The 23,604-nt window shown below is 43.0% G+C and overlaps 1 protein-coding gene across 1 annotated transcript in view; it reads left to right on the forward strand.

The window, feature by feature from the left end:
• SV2C (synaptic vesicle glycoprotein 2C) overlaps positions 1 to 23,604 on the forward strand; it is a 237,189-nt gene that overhangs the window by 26,056 nt on the left and 187,529 nt on the right. The gene's annotated exons all lie outside the window — the stretch shown is intronic.

A 23,604-nucleotide genomic window follows, 5' to 3' on the forward strand; every position in this document is an offset into this window, starting at 1 on the left:
GATTTTATCAAAATTAAGAACTTCTGTTCAGACACTATCAAGAAAATGAAAAGAGAAGCCATAGGCTGGGTGAATATATTTGCAAAACTTTTATCCAATAAGGGACTTGTATGCATAATGTATAAATAACTCTCAAAACTTAGAAATTAGAGAACAATTCCATTTAAAATAAATGGGCAAGTCCATTCTCTATGTCTGCGTCTTTATTCCTGCTAGTGGGAAGCAGCCGCATAGCACAGGGAGATCAGCTCGGTGCTTTGTGTCCACCTAGAGGGGTGGGATAAGGAGGGTGGGAGGGAGACTCAAGAGGGAGGAGATATCATAAGATATGTATAGCTGATTCACTTTATTATACAGCAGAAACTAACACACCATTGTAAAGCAATTATACTCCAATAAAGATGTTAAAAATAAATAAATGGACAAGATATTTCAACAGACACTTCACCAAAGAAGAGTTGTGGATGGCAGATGAGCACAAGGAAAGATGTTCAATGTCATTTCTCATTAAGGAAATGCAAATTATAACTACACGTGTGCCTGTTGTTCATTTCACATACACAGATGGGAACTTATTATAACATATTTTCATTCATGGGAGATTAGAACAGGTATGGATCAAGGTTCATACATACTAGAATGACTAAAAAAGACAAACTGACAATACTTAGTGCTGGCAAAGATGCAGAACACTTGGAACTCTTAAAACATTGCTGGTGGAAATACAACAGGTACTTTGGAAAAAAGTTTGGCAGTTTTTTATAAAATTTAGCATCTCTATACAATCCATTGGTCCCCATCCTTCATATTTACCCAAGTGAAATAAAAGCTTATGTTCACACAAAAAAACTGTATGTGAATGTTTATATGGGCTTTCTTCATATCTTCAAGAGTTGGAAACAACACAGATGTGTTTCAGGTGGTGAATGGATAAACAAATTGTGGTTCATCTGTACAATGGAATACTACTCATTAATAAAAAAGAAAAGGAGCGAACTACTGATAAATGTAACAAAGATGAATCTCAAATGCATTATACAAAGTGGAAGCAGCCAGATACAGAAGCTCCATACTGTGTGATTATATGACATTCTGGAAATGGCCAAAAATGGTTGCCAGGGGCTGAAGTTAGGGGAAAGGTTGACTACAGATGGGCTTGGGATGTTTGGTAGAACTGTTCTAGATCTTGATCGTGATGTGTGGTGTGTTTGTCAAAACTTGCAGAACTCTAATATACTCAAAAGGGTGAGTTTTATTGTATACAAATTATGTCTTAACGAAAGATTTTAAAACAATGCGTCTCCTCTCCAAGTTGTTCTTCCACATAATCTAGATTTGTTTCTGACTTGGTGTCCCTGCCCTTAGCACCTCCTATGCTGGTCTTCAGTAACTGACTTTCTTCCTGGTGCCCCCCTACCCCACTGCCCTCTGGATGGACTCTAGTTCCTGCTAATTGACCCAGGCTCCACCAAGCACTGTCCTCCTCTGATCAGTTGGGCAGAATTGACTTCCCCAGAGCTAATTCCTAGCAAACCCATATTTTGATCTCATTACACTCTGCCCCGCAGCCAGCGAATGGCAGTTTCTTACTCCTCACCTGCCTATCTAGAAGAGGATAGAGTCTTTCCACCTTTTTCCCTTGGCATTTGTTTGCTTCCACAGGCTCACCCAAGCCACTGAATGATAGTGTCCAGTTTTCTTGTTCTTTATCTAGGTTTCTAGTGTACACAGTGTGCCTATTGTCCATTTAGCACATACAGGGAGGGAAATTTATTGAATGCTGTTTTCATTCATGGGAGACTAAAGCTGAGATTCTCCTAATAGTTCTGATAGTTCCAAATCATGCCCTTTCGGCAACACCATAAACATATATTAAGCGTAAAATAAATAAACGTACCTATTCTTTTTCAAATTCTTTTCCCATTTAGGTTGTTACATTATATTGAGCAGAATTCCCTGTGCTATACAGTAGGTCCTTGATACATGTATATGTATGACTGAATCACTTTGCTGTACACCTGAAACTAACACATTGTTAATCAGCTATACTTCAATATAAAATAGAAAGTTAAATAAAATAAAATAAATAAAAAACAGATGAAGGGCTTCCCTTGTGGCACAGTGGTTGAGAGTCCGCCTGCCGATGCAGGGGACACAGGTTCGTGCCCTGATCCGGGAGGATCCCACATGCCGCGGAGCGGCTGGGCCCGTGAGCCATGGCCGCTGAGCCTGCGTGTCCGGAGCCTGTGCTCCACAACGGGAGAGGCCACAACAGTGAGAGGCCTGCATACCACAAAAAAAAAAAAAAAAAAATTCATGGTAATCAGATAATAACACTGATAACCATACATGCTAGATTTAGTAGTTAGGTAATACAAGTCAAAAGTAGAGAGCTTTTTTTGAGATCCTTGATGCTAGCTTTCTCATTAACAGATGGAGAAAATGGACCAAAGCTGTTGAAACAATTGCTCAAAGCTATGTAACTAGTTAATTACAAAGATGGTCTTGGAATCCAGGCTTCTTCATTCACAGTTGAATGCTGGTTTTATATTGTCTTTTCTTTGTTTTTATTCCGTATTGTATGTTTTTAAATAATCAGGAAAGTAGCATGATTTATGAATTTTACTTTAAGGAAGAATGGAAAATATTTCCCCCCTCAGGTCAATGAGATATCAAGGATGCATCTAGGGCTCTAAAATGTACACTGAGTTTGCTCTAGATTTACCAAAACAACTTCTCTCTACTCCTTTTACTTACTTCTGTCACCCTCTGAAGAGACAGACTAAGAAAACATAAGCACCTGCTTTCAATCATCCATGGACTTTGTACTGAAATTACAGAAGTGAAGGAAAAAGGGAGGGAACTGAATTTTCATTTTCTTCTAAGCTTGTTGCCTGATTTTCCTTGGTAGCCTCTCTATGTAGTCTATGGTTGGCCTTAGGAATAGCTTCCTTTCCAAGGTGACTTTAACTCATTTGCAATCACCAAAATAAAATTCAGCAGAGGGAGGGACAGGGTTTCTGGTGGCTGTGGGTAGCACTGAGAGCATTTGGTAGATGAACACGTGTATGATGACTGTTAACTGTTACAACATCAGTCAGAATCAGCTGAGCCCTGTTGGAAAGGAGCTGGCCAAAGTGCTGAAATGCCTGGCCAGTCCAACAAAAAGTCCTAGAACTGCACTTTCTGAACTTATACGATCATGGAACAATTGAAGCTAAATCCAGTGGGCAATTATCAATTCTCATTTTTCTTTACCGAACAGCAACTTGTGACACAGTTGACCATTCCCTCCTTGTGCCAGTTAAGATATTGCCTCTCAGCCCCAAACCTACCTTTCTATGATTATGTTTGAGATGCTGGAGGTGAAACTGCAAAGTAGATTTCTGAGATGGCTCCTTGTTAGGCTCTGCATAGGGGATGCTAGAGGGAGCCTGGGAGGCTACAGGAGAAAGATGGACTTGCTCCTTCTCATCTGCTTCCCATGGGTTTCCTGTCTGCATGTGGTTCTTGTGAGTGTCACGGCTTACAAAAGCCTCTTCACCCCAGATGTGACAGTGCCTTCCTGTTGTTGCATATGATTCCAGTTTGCCATTTTCCCAGCACTTGAAGAACCTGCCTCTACTGGACTGACTACTATCCCTTCAAAATTCATGTCTCCCAAGAACCTCAGAATGGGACCTGTTTGGAAATAGAGTTTTTGCAGATGTAATTAGTTAAGATGAGGTTATATTGGATTAGAGTGGGCCCTAAGCCTGATGACTAGTGTCCTTATCAGAAGGCCATGTGAAGACTGAGGCAGAGATTGGAGTGATGTGCCTTCAAGCTAAGGAACGGCAAGGATTGCTGGCAACCACCAGAAGCTAGGAGAGGCATGGAACAGATTTCCCCTCAGAGCCTTCAGGGGGACCATGGCCCTGCTTACACCTTGATTTAAGGTTTCAAGCCTCCAGACTGTGAGAGGATAAATTTCTGCTGTCTTAAGCCACCAGGTTTGTATGACAACAAACAATTTGTATGACAGCCCTGGAAAGTGAATACACTACCTCTTCATAGCCCTCTCAACGACATAAGCACCAGATGGCTGACAGCCTCTTTTAGAAAAGCATTCCCAGACTCATGGGGTCCCTCTTTTGAGCTCAGAAAAACCAGCACCGGCTGAGCAGCCCCTGCTTCTCAAGGGACTGAACTCAGCTCTGTGGGACCCTTCCTTTAAGCTTCTTGAGTAATTTAAACCTCATTCTTCGTGCCCTAGCGGTGGTAGATTTTTTCTTGCAGTTTCTACCTTCATGATACCTTAGAGTTCTCTTTTCACCCTCTTGGTTACCTGGTTAGCAATTTTATACTTGGTTGTCCCTGCCCTTAGCACCTCCTATCCTGATCTTCAGTAACTGACTTTCTTCCTGGTGCCCCCCTACCCCACTGCCCTCTGGATGGATTCTAGTTCCTGCTAATTGACCCAGGCTCCACCAAGCACTGTCCTCCTCTGATCAGTTGGGCAGAATTGACTTCCCCAGAGCTAATTCCTAGCAAACCCATGTTTTGATCTCATTAGAGATCTTGGTTACCTGGTTAGCAATTTTATACTTATAATTATTTACATTAAACTCAGTTCATTCTCCTGGCTGGATCCTGGCTGATACACATAACCCTGACACTCTCATCATTAATTTCCTATAAAATTACACCCTCCTGGACCTCCTCCTGCCATGTAGCTTACTCCTCAGTCCACTCTGCTGGTTATCCTCTTCTTTCCAACCTCATAACCTTCCAGTGATCCAAGGTACAATTCTTCCCTCTCTTCTCTCTTTCCTACCTCCACTCACTCTCTTGGTGGTCTCATCCATTCCTGTGGCTTTAAAACCCTCCCAAATGCTGTTGACTCCCCAATGTATATAACTTGGATCCAGACCAATGTCCCTGAACTTCAGCTACATACTCAACATCTTTGTTGGATGTCTAATCCATACATTAAATTTAGTTTGTCCAAAAACTGAATTCTTGATCCTTTCTCCCCACCCGCCACCAAAATCTGCTGCTCCTGCAGCCTACCCCATCTCAGATTATGGGAAATCCATCCTTCGCCTTGCTCTTTTTCCTCTCATACCACACATCAGGAAGTCTCTACTTTCAAATTATATCCAGAATCTGACATTTCTTAATACCTCTGCTGCTGCCACCCCAACCCCTGTCTGAACCACCTGAATTACTGACGTAGCTTCCCACGTGGTCTCTACTTCTACTCTTGTCCTGTAGAGCCCATTCTTAGCATAGAAGCCAGAGAAATCTCTTAAAAGGAAGTCAGGGACTTCCCTGGTGGTCCAGCGGTAAAGAATCCGCCTTCCAATGCAGGGGACGCGGGTTCGATCCCTGGTCGGGGAGCTAAGATCCCACATGCCACGGGGCAACTAAGCCTGTGCACTGCAACTACTGAGCACACGTGCCCTGGAGCCGGCGCGCCATAACTAGAGAGAGAAAACCCACATGCCAATGAGAGAGAAGCTCACTCACCACAACTAGAGAGAAACCCGCGCGCCACAATGAAAGATCCCACGTGCCGCATCTAGACCCGAAGCAGCAAAAAAAAAAAAAAGGATGGATGGAGGGAGGGAGGAAGGAAGGAAGGAAGGAAGAAAGAAAGATCATTTCCCTTCTCTGCTCAAATTCCTGCAATGGTCCTCATCATACTCAGAGTAAAAGCCAAAGTCTTTGCAAATGGCCACGAGGCTTTACATTATCTGACCCTTTGTTATCTTTCTGAGTTCATCCCCCACTCTTCTAACACTGTTCCAAGCACACTGGCCTCCTTGCTGTTCCTCTAATACACCAAGCATTATCCTGACTTAGGGATTTCGTTCTGTCTTCTCTTCCCTGAGCATTCTTTCTCTGTATAACTTCTTGGGTGACTCTCACCTCCCTTAATTCATTGCCCAGATCTCATCTCAGTGAGGCCTACCCTGAGTTTCCTAATTATTACTACAACCTTCCCCTCCCTGCTCTCAATTCCCCTTACCTTGCTCTTTATTTTTTCATATGATAGATTAGCTTCTAATAAACCACATGATTTATATTTGTATGTTTATTGTGTTTCTCCCCATGCTAGCATGAAAACCGCCCATGGAAGGGATCTTGCTTGTCATTGTTGCATCCTGGGTGCCTAGAACAGTGCCTGACACATAGGAGAAAGTCAGTGAACATCTGCTGAATGTTAAAAGAATGAATGTATTCCCAGATCACCAATAGAAGCTCAAGAAATGTGATACACACTGGGTTAAAGTAGACCACAAAGGGCTTCCCTGGTGGCGCAGTGGTTGAGAGTATGCCTGCCGATGCAAGGGACGCAGGTTCGTGCCCCAGTCTGGGAAGATCCCACATGCTGCAGAGCGGCTGGGCCCATGAGCCATGGCCGCTGAGCCTGCGCGTCCGGAGCCTGTGCTCCACAACGGGAGAGGCCACAGCAGTGAGAGGCCTGCGTACCGCAAAAAAAAAAAAAAGTAGACCACGAAAATGAGAACACACAAAAATTAAACACTGCCAGAAATGACCAAATAATCCAATGGAAAAATAAACACTTCCAATATTAGGCTTCTTAAGAAAATCAATAAGTGATCCAAACATGACATCAGTAACAAGTTTTGAAGTATTCTAATTCAAGAGCAACAGAGTGTTGCAAGATGTGAGGATTATAAACTTTTTGCTTAATCTCAACAATGAGACCTTGTTGCTTTTGTGAATTCTAAATGTGTAATTTATAATAACACCTATTAATATTTCTCTGACATACTGAACCCATTTAGAAAATGCTGCCGTAGAGTAATGAACTGGCACAAGAGTCAGATTTTGTGTATACACGTTTAGATATAACATGCAAATAGCACCTTATAGTTTTCAGATTATTTTTAATTGCACCTTCATTTGGTACTATGTTTGCCAGTTAAGAATTGATTACATAAGATATATATGAGGAGTACTTGAAGACCCATAAAGGAAAAATTTTCTCAAAAGAATTACTTTTTTACAGTGTTTTTTAAGATCAGCCATTTAAAAATAATGTTTAATTCTTGAATTCAGTAAAATATCTACAGATCCTTTTAAACTTTACATTACACCTAAGCATGCAAAAACCACATCTCAAGAAAAGATCACTCACATTTAGTCTACACGACACAGTAGGCAAATGTTGAAGATATTTGTTTTACAGGATTCTTTTTTGGAAGTGTTTATCTACACTGAGCATAGGGAACATTTTTTAAGGACCACTGATCCGTGATTGGCAGAGGGTGGGACTCAACAACAAATCATGTGATGTGAAAGCAACTTAAGAATTCTTTTAAGCATTTAGAAGGCATTTTTAAAAATACTTGCTTTTTAAGAAGTAATAACAAAGACATATAATTAAACAGTAATATGAAAATACTAAAGTAACTTCTGTTCTATAATGTGGTCAGTTACAAGGGAGTGATGTCTCCCATGTAGGGATAAAGGAGGACATAAAGAGAGGGACTGAGAAAAAAAAAACATTTGCAAGAGTCACATTGAGGGACAATGATAGGAATATGGGAGCAGGGCGTCTCCAGTTCAGACACGAGGCTTATCCTAGAGGAGAGCCATGGGCAACATTGGAAGAACTTGCTCTAAAGAAGTGTTTTAATATATATGTGTTTTTCTAAGCACAGGTGTTGTTGAAATTCTATTCTTCACCGTATTAGAGGGGAAAATATCTTTCTGTTCTAGAAAAACTATATATCTGTATGCTATAGAGGAAAAAATTTCTTTTCATTGTGTAACCTTAAAATCATTGAACCTTTTAGGACATAAGAAACCATATATTTTGTTTTCAGGCTGAAGCCTTAATTATCTTCTCCTTGACCTAGGGATCAAATGGAAATAAAATTTGAGTTCAGTACTCCCATCATAAAGCAAATGGAGACAACTTGTTAATTTGTTTGATTGTGCTGAAAAAAAAAATGATCTGGTGTCTGGCATTGTGTAGACAAAGAAGAGGTTGTCTAACTAATGTGCTATGTGCTTATGTTGTTTTCCTGTTATTTTCACCATTGTTCTTTTGACTGTAGCCCAAGGTCCCCCAGCCAATAACTGACAAACTAGTGATGTAAGGGCAAACTGTCTGACTTTCTTTTCCTTTTGATGGTCTTTGCGAGTTTATGATTATGGAACCAACCTTTTTGCTGTCAGCCCCTTGGAGAGGGAAACTCAAAAGAAGACTTTGTGTTCAGGAACTAGTTTTCAAGTCTTAATTGCTTGCTGTCTTATTGCATACGACTTTAAGATACATGAAGGTTGCAGTGAAGGAATGAAAGAAAGGACAAAAGGAAAGTGATCGGAATGTTTCATATGTGTTCATAAACATTCTATTTTTCTTCTTTCTGTTCTAATATCAGAGGAGATGTAAAGGGCTAACCTCTGAGGTTATAAGAATTGTGCCATTTACTATGTCAAATGGACAGTATATCTCTGAGACTTGAAGTATCTGCCAATCTCATTCTGGAGATCAGAGAGGGATCATATGTCATAATTCTTAAGTATGGTCAAATATGGGTTCACTTCATTTACAGTCAGTTTTCTAACAGTTTTATGGGTTGAATAGCATCTCCCCCAAAGATATGTTACAATCCAAAGCCCCAGTATCTGTGAATGTGACCTTGTTTGGAAATGGAGTCTTTACAGATGTAATCAAGTTAAGATTAGGTCGTCAGAGTGGACCCCAACAGGACTATTGTCCTTATAAGAAGAGGGAAGTTTGGACACAGACACAGGGACAGAGCAGAGATTGGAGTGATGCAGCTGCAAGCCAAGGATTGCTGGCCACCATGAGAAACTAGGAAGAGGCAAGGAACGATTTTCTCCTACAGATTTTAGAGGAAGCATGGCCCTGCTGACAGGTTGATCTCAGATGTTCAGTCTCCAGAACTGGCAGATAATCAATTTCTGTTGTTTTATGCCACCCAGCCTGTGGTACTTTGTTCTGGCAGCCCTAGGGAACCAATATACTTCTGAACTTGTTTATTAGTTTTACTCTTTTTTAAGTGGAGTCCCTAGAATTTTCTATATCTCAGATGTATTGTATTAAGAAACCTACACAATGGTTTGTGCCCAGAAAAGATATTTCAAGACACAATGACTTAAGTCAGCTCTGATTTTCCATAGAAACAGAATAACAATTAGGGGTTGCATGTTGTTACCATCTGTTCTTCAGAGAAATGACCTCCCACAGTATTTTTCGTCAACTAACAAATGTAAGTGGTGTCTCCCTACTAAATAGTGAAGTGTTTTCTAGCGTGCATGTCACAAAGGCCCCCTCTGCTTGAAACCAAGGGCACGGAGGGAGTATCGCTTGTGGGCGTGCTCTGCGACTGCAGGGTGTGGCGCATGAATATTCTTGGCAGTGCAGCATCAGTAGGAAAGCACTTGGTGGAATTGCTTTTCTTTTTTTTTTTTTTTTTTTTTTTTTTTTTGCTGTACGCGGGCCTCTCACTGCTGTGGCCTCTCCCGTTGCGGAGCACAGGCTCCGGACACACAGGCTCCGCGGCCATGGCTCGCGGGCCCAGCCGCTCCGCGGCATGTGGGATCTTCCGGGATCGGGGCACGAACCCGTGTCCCCTGCATCGGCAGGCGGACTCTCAACCACTGCGCCACCAGGGAAGCCCGGAATTGCTTTTCTTGCCTGTGAAGTTAGTAGGCAGGGTGCTGTCTTGGGCAAAGGCATGTTCCTGGTGGAACTATTGATCTAATTCGGCAGACCCTCAGAGTTTGTGGAATTAACATTTGGGACTGGACAGTCAAGAGCCGTCCCACGGGCCTCTGACTTGTGGTAACGTGTCACAGGGCTGCCAGGCTGGTGTGCCGGAGTGAGCTATGGGGCGCGAGCCAGCCTAGCTGTCCACCAGCCCCGGCATCGCCCTGGAGCTCTGTTGATCTCAGTTTGCCTCCTTCTGTGCATTTTATAGAGAAATTGGAAACTGAATTCAGGAAGCCAGGATGGGATGAAACACATCAGAAAGCAGGCAGAGTAAGCCTACTTGCCATCAAGGTGCTAAGATCGTGAGTGTTTGAAGTTCAGCGCGACTTTGCAGCTGAAAGAGAACAGGATTCAGAGCCAAAAGCTTGACCTTGGCTTCACTGGAACTGGCCCTTTGTGACTCTAGGCCAGTCCCAATACATCCTTCAACCTCTATAGAATCCACTCGAAGTATAAACGAGGATCCAATGAGATAACATATGTTAAATTACTTTATAAATGTTAGTGTGCTATACGGATGACACACCAAAATGCATCTTCCGGAAGGCAAGGGCTGGGAGTTGAATTTGCCTGTACTGCCGTTTCTGTATTATGTACCAAGTGAGGAAACTTTGGTGGAGGGGGGAGGTGGCGAAGTGAGCAGATGAGCCTGACTGATTCTGCTTATCTTTCGAGAACCTTCTAGGATCTATAAAATCGTTAGGACCCAAAGCTCTCACGTAAGTAAAAAATTCCATTTAGAACAGATGAAACCATTTCCAGCCAGGGGAAAAATAATCTACTTCCTGCGTTTGCTTGTTTGTTTCCTTTCAGACATGTCGGGCAGGTCCTCAGAGCCCAGATGTCCCAAATACTCTGTGAAAGCGCAAGTCGATTGTCACTTTCAAGACAGGTCTTTCAAAGTCTGGTTCACACACCTACTGGCATTGCTTTAAAATACAATCCACTATAAGGTAGAGTCCACACTCAGCCCATAGCCCTTCCCGCCTTCTAACAGGTGAGTGGAATGACCCTTCCCTCCTCCTCCTGTCCTGGCCCTTTGTGCGTACAGCATGCCCTGGATTCCAGCTAGCTGTAATAGGGTTGGAGTCCCAGCGGAGGGTGACTTCAGAGGGAAGAGGCTACACCCCCTCCTCCCTGGTCTCCCACCTCAGCCCTCTCTCAGCACCATTCTCCCACCCCTCAGCTTCTGCATGCCGTGGGCACTCACAAATATGTGCTAGATTAACGTTACCATGGCCCAGGAGTTATTTCTTTAATGGCCCTTTGAATGATTTTTTCCTTCGCTGACTCTCTTTTTAATATAGACCTGTCTTAAAGAATCTAGACCTGTCTTTCTTAAAAGAATCACATATGATTTCCTTATGACTAGAGCAAAGGTGATGATTAAATGCTGAAGACTTAAAATCACTACCTGTGAATTATGGGAGAGAGGTTGAGAGAGGGTAAAGTAAGGCAATTTCCAGAAAGGAAATGTATTTTGTCCCTCTCCCTCCCCCCTGAAAATTCCCAGCAGTGTAGCTCCATTTGGAGAGTGGCCTGTGGGACTGTTATAATTAGATTCCATTGCTGCTGATGGAGACTGGAAGACAAAGGCAGGCATCTTTCCGCAGACCACATGGGCCATGTCAGAAGCAGCATAGTGAGAGCATCAAACTAATTTGTTTTCCCAAGATTAGACCAAGAAACACCGAAATTAATTTGCTTTCTTGGGATCCTGCTGAGAAGCAGGGGTGTTCATCCTGCCTCTGTACTGTGGGAATTGCATTTGAGAGCAAGAGAAGGCCCCTGTCTTTCTCGAGGGAGCCTTCTCCTTGGTGGCAGCACCAGAAAAAAATGTTTTCTCCCCAGGTGCGTCTCACCCCTGATGAGGGTGCCCCAACCCTAGTCCTGAGAATGCTTCTTCTGTAAGCATTTTGGGTGGCAGGGTCAGACAAGTTTAGGTGATACCGTTCTTTCCCCTTCTTGGAGGGTGAATGCACGTGGCGCGTGCCAGCCTACCAAAGGCTCTGAGAAGGCTTATGAAAACAACAACAAAATTCAATTTTCCTTAATTTAGTATTCCATTCAGTGATTTCTTTAACAAATAATTTTAGAATGTGCCAGGCATCCTTCTAGGTGCTGGGAATTTAGCCAGAACAAAACAGAAAAAGTTCCTTTTCTCATGGAGTTTATAGTTTTGGAGGAGAGTCAGACAATAAGCAAATAAAAAATACATAATATGTTGTCAGATGGTGATAGATGATAAGACAAACAGCGTAAAGGGTCAGAGCATGATAATGTAGGGGCACTGGCTTAGAGAGTGCCCCCACATTCTCATGTGTGTACAGCTCTGCGTGGAGGTGGACATTTGAGATGAGACAGGAAGGATGAGAGAGAGGGCAGCAGTTATTGTGGTGGGGGGCAGGGTAGTATTCCAAGCTGAGAGACTAGCAAGTGCAAAGGCCCTGAGGCAGAGGAGTGCCTGGCCTGTTGGAGTAGGCTGCGTGGAGTGAAGGGGGTGCGGTGGAAGATGAGACCACAGAGGAGGTGGGCCAGGCCATGTAGGGATAAAGAGAGTGGGAAGGAAACCCCTGGAGGGTTCTTGGCATGGGAGTGATATGTATGCCATACCTTTGGAAAGGATTTCTCTGGCTGCTCTGTGGAGAAGAGCCTCTAAATGACAAAGGCAGAACCAGGAATACTGGTGAGGAGGCCATAGTGTCCAGGTGAGATGGGATATTGGCTGGGACCAGGGGATGGGCAGTGGAGGTGGTAGGAAAGGGACAGGTGTTTCCCCATCTTACTTGTCCATAAAATCTTTTTGAGGAATACTTTTTAATATCTCTTAGAATGCATTTTGGAAAACGTGTTATATATAAACAGATGTCGACCATATGTTTCTGTCAATCATGAAAGTATGTTTATACCTTCCTCCCTGTGCTAGTTTGTAGTGGATGACAACGTTGGAGAGGTGAGACCCCAAAAAACTAATGGAAGAAACTGAACATTTTAATTTTAGCAAGTGTGGTCGCGGTTGAGTTTGGCTGTTGGCCCCAGAGTTGTGATAGTCAGAGAAGGCATTGGAAATCCATTTTTTTTTTTTTTTTTTGCTGTACGTGGGCCTCTCACTGCTGTGGCCTCTCCCGTTGCGGAGCACAGGCTCCGGACACACAGGCTCCGCGGCCATGGCTCGCGGGCCCAGCCGCTCCGCGGCATGCGGGATCTTCCGGGATCGGGGCACGAACCCGTGTCCCCTGCATCGGCAGGCGGACTCTCAACCACTGCGCCACCAGGGAAGCCCTGGAAATCCATTTTTGTTTGTACTTTTGTTTGTTCTTTTTGTTTGTTTGCTTGTTGCTTTTACTTTTGTTCGTTACTTTTGTTTGCACACCTGCACCTGTGTGTTCTGCACACAGGTGCAGGTGTGCAAAAGGCTCTCATTACACGTTTGTGGTTTTTTTATTTCAATGTATACCGAATTCCTACTATGGCCTTTGATAGCTAAGTCCTTGGTCCGTGGATGCTTTACTCGTCCACCTTTCACCTGGTCAACACTGCTCTATTCCATAATATCATGATGCCATGTGCCAGCACATAGGTCTTATCACATTACAAGCCAATTATCTGTTTAGTTGTTGGCTGTTCCACTAAATGGAAAATTCCTTGGTGGTGAGGAGTTGTGCCTTTAATTTCTGTATGCAGAATCTAGGGAGAGTCTAGACCCTTCTACTGAGTAGGAGAGAAATAGCTATTAGCTGGAGTGAATGACTGAGTGTCCAGGATTGCCTTGGGCACCAAGAATAGGAGAGGAACCAAAACATAGACTCTTTCTTTAAAGACCTAGTAGTATGATGGGTGGATGGATGAATTCTGACTTCCCTTGTGACTATAGATTTGGGCCCATGTCAGTTCTCATACTTTGGTGGAATATGCAGTAGCCCTCTTGGGAGGATTAAATCAAGAAGCCACTCCTGTCCTCCGGTATCTAACTTATCTACCCAATTACTGAGCTTGAAATCCCACAGTTGACCTATTTCCTTGAACTAAGGAATTCAAAGAGAAATACCTCAGGGAAGGGAGTAGTGCTTTAGGGACTCCTTAGCCATTTGTTGATATGTTTTGTGTGAATTAGTTGAGCAGCTTTTCCCCTATGACCGTAAAGGAGCAGGTTTTGTTGGAAAAGAGATGAGGGCACCCATTCTCTAGGGGCTGCCTTGAGGTTGCCTCTTGTACTAAAAGGCAAAACGTGGAACCCTGAGTCAACCCTGAGTCCAGTCCTCTTGCTTCACGAATCACACTGTGGGGACTTGTGCACCAAGACACCTGGTCACAAAGCTGCTCCCACATTGAGCCACAGAGCGCTGGGGCGGTAAGGAAGTCTCTGGAGGCCACAAGCCAAGGGAACAATGAGGAATGCATCCTGTGAGGATAATGCTCTGGAGGTTTTATTACGTGCTCGGAGGGAGGTGCTGAAGTAAACAAAGGCTGCCACTTTTGTAGCCACATCCTAGGAACCTTGCAAAATGAAATATTTACTAAGTAAAACATGAGCAAAGCAGAAAGAGCAAACTCATCATTTCTAGGCATAAAGGGGAAAACAGTGCAAGCCTGTGTGTGTGTGTGTGTTTGTGTGTGTGTGTGTGTGTTCCCTCCTCCTGTTGACATCCACGGGAGTTAACTGAGGTCCAGGAGAAAGCGTTTTGCTGTTATCAATGTAGTGTGAATGAGACAGACTTGCTTTAAAACTCTACAGGTACTCGCATTGCCTGACTCGCTCAGAAAAGACAAGCAAACAGTCATTCTTCTTGGAGCTTTCCTTGAGGCTAAACCTCAGTGTGTATCTCAGCAACAGCCATAAATACCCAGGGTGAGTCTTCTGAAAGAGCCTGAGTCACCTCCCTTGTGACTCCCCATCCTGTGCTCCTGGCTAGAGAAGAGCACAGCCAACCTATGTTTAATGGTCACTTTCCCTTTCAAAACAGGAAATTGCCAGCATTATTCCTGCTGGACGATGACTTATATTTATAAATGACATTCTTTTATTCTTCTTTAATTTCAAGTAACCTAGCAATTACTAAGTAGGTGCCATGTGCCATGTGTTGCTTTTTGATGTTATTTAATCCTCCCAACAGTACTTTTATTTCCCATTTTACAGATAATGCAATTGAGGATTAAAGACCACAGATAACATGCTTAGTGTCACAAAAGTAGTAAGTGGCAAAAGCAGTATTAGAACCCAGATGTGTGTTGACTCACAAACAAGATCACTGTCTATGTCTAATCATTGAAGTCATTCTAATTTGCCTAGGACACCCGTTTGCTCAAGAGATGTTGTGGAGTTTCTGTATAATTTTAGGAATGACCAAGTGTTCGTTGCAGAACTTGCATATTCTGTTGATGAAGCAAGTGGAGCATAGGTCTGCCTTAGGTCTACACTGACTTCACTCTGTGATGTGGAGCAATCATAGAAGGAGAGGGAGCCCGTCAACATCACGCTGTTGAAGACATGTTAGCCGACTGCTGGCGTCAGCACTGAGGTTCCAGCAGCGATTCGCACCTCCACGGAATGCGACTTTCAGCTCCATGGGGCTCCCCAGCCCCTTCTGGACTAGGCACAGCTCCTGGGGTATGGGGGTGAGGGGGGACGTCGAGGCTCAGCTTCCTCAGCCCACACCCCACCACTGCCGCCACCCCCAGCGCTGCCTGGAGCCGGTCTCTGGGTGCAGGGGCTGGAGTGGGGCAATGTGGATGTTTTCACATGGCACTTAGAGTTTCTACAAGGCCATGTCCATCTTCTGATCTTTCTGCTGTCTCCAGAGCCTGGCTCCAGGCCACCGAAGTCCGGAGCTCAGCATGCTGATCTTTTTTGTGGACAGTTAATATAAAGGCCAGAGGTTTCAAACCTGTGCTGAATAAGCCTTTCAACAACCATTTCTTGCCAGAATAAACATATTCATAATCTAGATGGTGTATTGCACCAAATCTCTTGGACTATGTTCTTTTTTTAAATTATTTTTTATTGAAGTATAGTTGCTTTACAATGTTGTGTTAGTTTCTGCTGTACAGCAAAGTGAATCAGCTATACGTATACATATATCCCCTCTTTCTTGGATTTCCTTCCCATTTAGATCACCACAGAGCACTGAGTAGAGTTCCCTGTGCTATACAGTAGGTTCTCATCAGTTATCTATTTTATACATAGTAGTGTATATATGTCAACCCCAATGTCCCAATTCATCCCACCCCCCTGCCCCCCTTGGCATCCATACATTTGTTCTCTATGTTTGTGTCTCTATTTCTACTTTGCAAATGAGTTCATCTGTATCATTTTTCTAGATTCCACATATATGTATTAATATACAATATTTGTTTTTCTCTTTCTGACTTACTTCACTCTGTATGACAGTCTCTAGGTCCATCCACATCTCTGCAAATGGCACAATTTCACTCCTTTTTATGGCTGAGCAATATTCCATCGTATATATGTACCACATCTCCTTTATCCATTCATCTGTTGATGGACATTTAGGTTGCTTCCATGTCCTGACTATTGTAAATAGTGCCGCAGTGAACATTGGGGTGCATCTGTCTCTTTGAATTATGGTTTTCTCTGGGAATATGTCCAGGAGTGGGGTTGCTGCGTCATATGGTAGTTCTATTTTTAGTTTTCTAAGGAACCTCCATACTGTTCTCTGTAGTGGCTGCACCAATTTACATTCCCACCAACAGTGCAAGAGGGTTCCCTTTTCTCCACACCCTCTCCAACATTTATTGTTTGTAGATTTTTTGATGATGACCATTCTGACTGGTGTGAGGTGATACCTTATTGTAGTTTTGATTTGCATTTCTGTAATGATTAGTGATGTTGAGCATCTTTTTATGTGTTTGTTGGCCATCTGTATGTCTGCCTTAGAGAAATGTCTATTTAGGTCTTCTGCCCATTTTTTGCTTGGGTTGTGCATTTTTTTTGATGAACTGTATGAGCTGTTTGTATATTTTGGAAATTAATCCCTTGTCAGTTGCTTCATTTGCAAATATTGTCTCCCATTCTGAGGTTTGTCTTCTCGTCTTATGGTTTCCTTTGCTGTGCAAAAGCTTTGAAATTTAATTAGGTCCCTTTTGTTTTTATTTTCATTACTCTAAGACAGGGGTTCTCAACCCCCAGGCCATGCACCAGTACCGGTCCGTGGCCTGTTAGGAACCGGGCCACACAGCAGGAGGTGCGCAGCTGGAGAGCAAGCGCAGCTTCATCTGTATTTACAGCCGCTCCACATCACTTGCATTACCGCCTGAGCTCCGCCTCCTGTCAGATCAGTGGTGGCCTTAGATTCTCATAGGATCGCAAACCCTACAGTGAACTGCACATGATCTAGGCTGTGCACTCCGTATGAGAATCTAATGCCCGATGATCTGAGGTGGAGCTGAGGCAGTGATGCCAGAGCTGGGGAGTGGCTGCAAATACAGATTATCATTAGCAGAGAGGTTTGACCACATAGAGACCATAATAAATAAATTGCTTGCAGACTCATATCAAAACCCTATCAGTGAGTGGCAAGTGACAATTAAGCTGCGTCTGGTGGCAGGCTTTATAGTGGCAAGTGAGTTGATGTACTTCAATTGTACAGCTGCAGCTGGTGGTAGGCTTTAAGTCAGAATCCGACACTTATTTTAGTCCACACGTGGCCCACCCATTATTTTATTTACCACTTCCATCCACGCCTCTTTCCCACACTGCACACTTGTCTCAGTCACAGTTTTGGTAAGCCCGCAAGCTAACCCTAGCCAAAATGAGTAAAAAACAAACATCACTGGAGAGCTTCTTTGAAAAGTGGGAAAGACCCAGTGATGAGACAGCAGAAGACTCTAAGACTGCCAACAAGAAGAAAGCTGCGTTTACAAGAAGATACCAAGAGTCCTACTTAAATTACGGGTTCATTGCAACAGGTGATTCACCTTCTCCAAACTTGCTTTGTATAATATGTGGCGACCAGCTATGCAACGAAACCATGAAAACTTCAAAACTGCTTCGCCACGTGGAGACCAAGCACCCTGCATTAAAAGAGAAGGCTTTGGAGTTTTTCAAAAGAAAAAAATGTGAACATGAAGAACAGAAGCAATTATTGAAGGCCACCACGTCATCAAATGTGTCTGTGCTGAGAGCATCATCCTTAGTGGCTAACAGCATTGCTAAAGCTAAGAAGCGCCTTACTGTTGGTGACGAGTTGATCCTGCCTGCTGCTAAGGACATGTGTCATGAACTTTTAAGAGAAGCTGCAGTTCATAAGGTGGCACGTGTTCCTCTTTCGGCTAGCACCATATCTACACGAATTGATGAAATAGCAGAGGATGTTGAGGCACAATTGTTAGAGAGGATTAATGAGTCCCCGTGATACGCAATCCAGGTTGACGAGTCTACTGCTGCTGACAATAAGGCAAAAATGCTTGTTTTTAAATTTTTATTTATTTATTTATTTATGGCTGCGTTGGGTCTTCGTTTCTGTGCGAGGGCTTCCTCTAGTTGTGGCAAGCGGGGGCCACTCTTCATCGCAGTGCGCGGGCCTCTCACTGTCGCGGCCTCTCTTGTTGCGGAGCACAGGCTCCAGACGCGCAGGCTCAGTAGTTGTGGCTCATGGGCTTAGTTGCTCCACGGCATGTGGGATCTTCCCAGACCAGGGCTCGAACCTATGTCCCCTGCATTGGCAGGCAGATTCTCAACCACTGCGCCACCAGGGAAGCCCCAAAATGCTTGTTTTTGTGTGATATTTTTTCAGGATGATGTACATGAGGATATGTTATGTGCAGTTTTGTTGCCAGCCAACACCATAGCTGCAGAACTATTCAAGTCTTTGAATGATTACATATCAGGAAAACTGAATTGGTCATTTTATGTTGGTATATGCACCACCGGAGCGGCTGCCATGACTGGACGGCTTTCTGGTTTCACTACTCAGGTCAAAGAGGTTGCTTCTGAATGTGAGTCTATACACTGTATCATCCATAGAGAAATGCTGGCTAGCCACAGTGAACAAACTGTGGGCAGAGGTTCTTCCAAGCCCCATGATGACGGCTGTAACCTCACATCAAGCAAAGTCAGTGTTTTTTATGGCCTTGTAAATGTTATAGTCCTTCCAAAATTGTCTCAAGGTTGTTCCTGATTCATCACTCTCCTTTACTTCCTGTTGAAAAGCATGACGTAAATAATATTTCTTAAAAGTCGCTATAACTCCCTGGTCCATAGGTTGGATGGGTGATAGAGTATTTGATGGCAGATGCACTACTTTGACCTTGGGATGAAAGTCGTCCATAAATGGGGGGTGGCCCAGAGTATTGTCGAGCAGCAAAAGAATAGTGAATGGATGTCCTTCTCCAAGCAATATTTCTCTACCTCCAGGATACAGTGGTGGAAAAACCAGTCCTGGAAAATGGCCTGGGTAACCCAGGCTTTGGGGTTACTCTTCCACACAAACACAAAGAAGAGTGTTTGGCTCTCTTGGCTATGTTTTTAAGGGCTGTTGGGTTCTCTGAATGATAAACTAAGAGAGGCTTCAGCTTTATATCGCCGGAAGCATTGCCACCAAACAACAGGGTTAGCCTATCCTTTGCTGCTTTATAGCCTGGCATCAACTTTTTCTCCTTACTGATGTAGCTTTGGTCTGGCATCCTCTTCCAGTACAGCCCTGTCTCATCCACATTAAAAACCTGCTCAGGTAAATACGTGTCTTCATCAATAATTTCTCGAAGCGTTTCAGGAAATTCACGGGCTGCTACCGTATCTGCACTTGCTGCCTCGCCACTTACTTTTACATTGTGAATGAAGGTTGGCTCTATCCTTGAACGCATAAAACCAGCCGTGGATGGCATTAAAAGACATGCCCTCTGATTCTTCACTGTGTTTCTTCTTCAAGTCTTCATAATGGCTTTTAGCTTTCTCTTGAATCAGCATTAAGCTGAGCAGGACTTGCTGATGCTGATCCTTCATTCACATACTGAGAAGCTTCTCCATCTCCTCCATCACTTTTCCACGCTTCTTCAATATTATTGTCGACATCATTGACACAGCAGACTTCACGTTTCCATGATCTTGTCCTTGTTCTTTAGAATAATGCCGATGGTTGAACAGTTCATGTTGTAAGAACGAGCGACATCTAGCATCTTTTCACCTCGCTCCACTCAATTATTTTCACTTTTGTTTCCATTGTTATCGCTTGGCGCTTTTTAGCAGTACCAGCTACATCTCCGCTGCTTTTACCCTTGCCTCTGAACATCCTGGGCTTGATATAAAGATACTATACTACTCTACTCTATACAGTACTGTATAATAAAGTACACAAAAGCACAGCCACTTGCAGAGGATGCACGCACGTGACAATGTATGCCAGACACACGAACTAACTTACGTGATTGGACGTGCAAACACACGTTCGCATCTTTTGACAGTTCGCAACTTGAAGATTCCTATGTAGGGCACTTACTGTAAAATTCTTATCACAATTCTTGGCATAGAGTAAGCACTAAATTAACCGTTTTTCATTAAAACAGTGCCTGGCACATATATGTGGTGTAACTGGGTGATCCACCCTGAAACAGAGGTATATTGTTTGCAGACATTGATGATGTGATAAGCAGGGGCTCATGGACATCCCTTAGGCCACCCCTGGTGTGCAGGCCACACCTGAGAACTGCTGCTTTAAGACAGGCCTGGCCTTCCAGCATAGATCCCAGGCTGCCATCTTCCTGGTGACCTTTGGAATGAGCCCAGCTTTTTGCATTTTTCTATTTACCAGAAAGAGTAATAGTCATAGATAACTCTCCCCCTGAGTAATCTGCCCACTGGCCAAACATCTTGCATATTTTCCAGGTATAGGTGGTAGAAACTTATTTTCCAGTTTAACATTTTATTTTGGGGCCATTTGCAGATTCACATGAAGTCCTAAGAAATAACACAGAGAGACCCCCTGATCCTGCCCTTCCCCGAGACTTCCTCCAATGGCGACATCTACAAACATCTGGATTTAAACCGAAGTTTTGAATAAGTATTCCTAATTGCCCGTTTCAATGCAAAAGCACTGAAAAATCTGCTTTACTTTAGTGAGACTACAAACTGTAAGACCTAATCTCTTCCATCAAGGATCCAAAAATCAACTGGAGTCTCGATTTTTGGCTGAGGAACCCAGAGTCCCAAAGAGAACTTACATACACACCAGCTTTGTTTTAACCTCAGAGTCAAAAACAGTTTTACAAGGAGTGTTTTTTTCTCTTTTTCAAAACGAAAATGTTTAATTGTAAAATTTTTTAAATGTCTTTTCATTACTCACATGATTAGATTCCTTAGGGAGTTAGAATTATCCATTTTCTAGTCACAGTCATGACTTTCAGGACACCATGCCTGTTTTCTGTCATCGACGTGGCTCCCATACTGGGAAATTTTGGTGGGTGAGAGCCCCTTAAAGCCTGTGATGAGAATATTTGTGCCTGGGAACAAAAGCAGGAAAGCCAAATACAGTCAATTTCTTTACTGTCTATTAGAAAAAAACAATTGAGGAAGCTTTCCACTACTAACCAGCATGCTGTTTGTAGATGGCATGTTACAGGGGTCAGGCTCTGCTTTCACACTCACCAATCTTTCCCTTTAATGGTGTTTTTGCTGCCGTGGTGCCCAGGAAGCAGCTGATGTGCCGTGTCTGATTTAATCGTCCATTTATGAATGGTAGACCAGTTGGCTCTATTTGTTGTGTGAAGTCTTTTAATGCTGCCTTTCATTTTTAAAGTAGGAGACATCTCTCCATCGCCAACATCATCTATCATCATCCTCCCTTTTTCTCTCTTTTCCTGCCTCCCCCTTACCTTTCTGAGTGCTCCATCCTCAACCTCGTTTCTCACTGCCTTCCCATCTTACTCTCCATATGGATCCTCCCATCTCTCCCTTCCCCTGCCTCTCAGCTCTCCAAAATGGAAAGAAAAGGGAGAACAAACAGGAACATCATTAAGACATTTGGCAAAAAAGCCTTGTAATCATATGTTTATTTTCATTTCATTTTGTCTTCTTCTAAAACACAGGCCTGAGCAGAGCCATGCTTCCGTTTGCCTACTGGCCATTTGCAGGTATCCAGTGGTAATGATGCCCAATCCATTTACAAACAAACATCTTTTTGTCTTTATTGCTGGGTGTGTCTGTCATGTCTGGAAGAGCAGTTTAAATGTACATTTGTAATAGCTGCTTACCAAGTATTTTACACTGGATGCAAAAGAACAGAGTAGAAATGGCCATTATATGAATCAGTATTTGGAATACTGCTACAGCACAAGGCTTGGGGAATTAATGATGGGGGAGAATGATTTTTTTCACCTTCATATCATTTCTGTGCAAGGTGGGCCTGATATTGGCTGACTTGGGCCACCAGAGCAGACAGTTCAGTGGACAAGTGAAAGAAGTCAGCCTGATTGAGCCAAGACCTAAGGGGCTGTCCATGAGAAAGGAAACCAAGTGATGGGTCCTGGGAGGCTGCTGACTCTGGTATCCAAGGCAGCAGCTTATTGCAGTCAGATAAGGTGGCAGGCAGTGTGTGTGTGTTGTGGGGGGCGTGTCTAGAGATGAAGAAGGTAAGGACAAAGCCTGGGGTTCTTACAGGGTGCATTGGGAAAGGAGTGGCTTCCCTGTTCCTGCTGGCCTGGGGGTGGCTTCTGAAAGGGCACATCCCCACTGGACAAGTCACATGTTCTAATTCAGTGATTATCAAAAATGTCTGTCAAATCATTTGATGAACCCTTCCAATTTCCTACAGATATGACTGCCATACTCGGGGAAAATACTCATTGTCAGTTTTGGGTGCCATGTGAGTCTCTGTTATCATTTACTGGAAGGAGATGCAATGAAGGTAGAAAGGAAATGTATTTTATAAATATTTATAGGCATAACTCAGAGATATTGCTGGTTCGGTTCCAGACCACCATGGTAAAGTGAGTATTGCAATAAAGCAAGTCACACAAATTTTTTTGGTTTCCCAGTGCTGTAAAAGTTATGTTTATACTATATTGTAGTTGGTTAAGTGTGCAATAGCATTATATCTAAAAAATAATAGACAATACCTTAATTAGAAAATACTTTATTGCTAAAAAATGCTAAACATCACTTGAGCCTTCAGCAAGTCATAGTAGTAACATCAAAGATCACTGATCACAGATCACATGACAAATAAGGAAAAAGTTTGAAATATTAGAAGAATTTCCAAAATGTGACAGAGAGACAAAGTGAGCAAATATTGTTGCAAAAATGACGCTAATAAATTTGCTTGACTCTCGGCTGCCACAAACCTTCAATGTGTTGAAAATACAGTATCTGCAAAGTGCAATAAAGCAAAGCACAGTAAAATGAGGTGTACCCATATATGATATATGGGGATGCTTGCTTAGTTTTTTGATGTTTGTTTGTTTGTTTTTTCATTGTGAGGAAATGAGGTCAGACAGGATTCTTTTACTATTCTGGGTTTGCCTTTGCAGCATATGTATGTATCTGTGAGCAATATTACTTGTCTCAGTCGGGGTCTGTCTTTCTAGCACTTTTGAAATAAGTTGGATGTACTTATAAAGGTGTAAGATATTCTGTTGTATTTTCAGGGGAATGCTTGTGCATTGTATGCAAACTTATCCAGGAGACAGGGTTCCTTAAAAACAATAATAATAATAGTAAAAACCCGAAATACTCCAAGTTCTTATCTCACTTGAGCAGAGAACCAGCAAACTGAGTGCTCAAAAGAAAGGAGAAGTGAATTCTGTGTCTTAGTCTATGGGGCCAGTGAAAAGAGACCAAGAATTAGATGGTGAAAAAGACTTGGAAAAAATTTAAAATATCTTCTGTGGGTTTT

The sequence above is a fragment of the Mesoplodon densirostris genome, chromosome 3 (assembly GCF_025265405.1).
Source record: "Mesoplodon densirostris isolate mMesDen1 chromosome 3, mMesDen1 primary haplotype, whole genome shotgun sequence".
Lineage (NCBI taxonomy): Eukaryota > Metazoa > Chordata > Mammalia > Artiodactyla > Ziphiidae > Mesoplodon > Mesoplodon densirostris.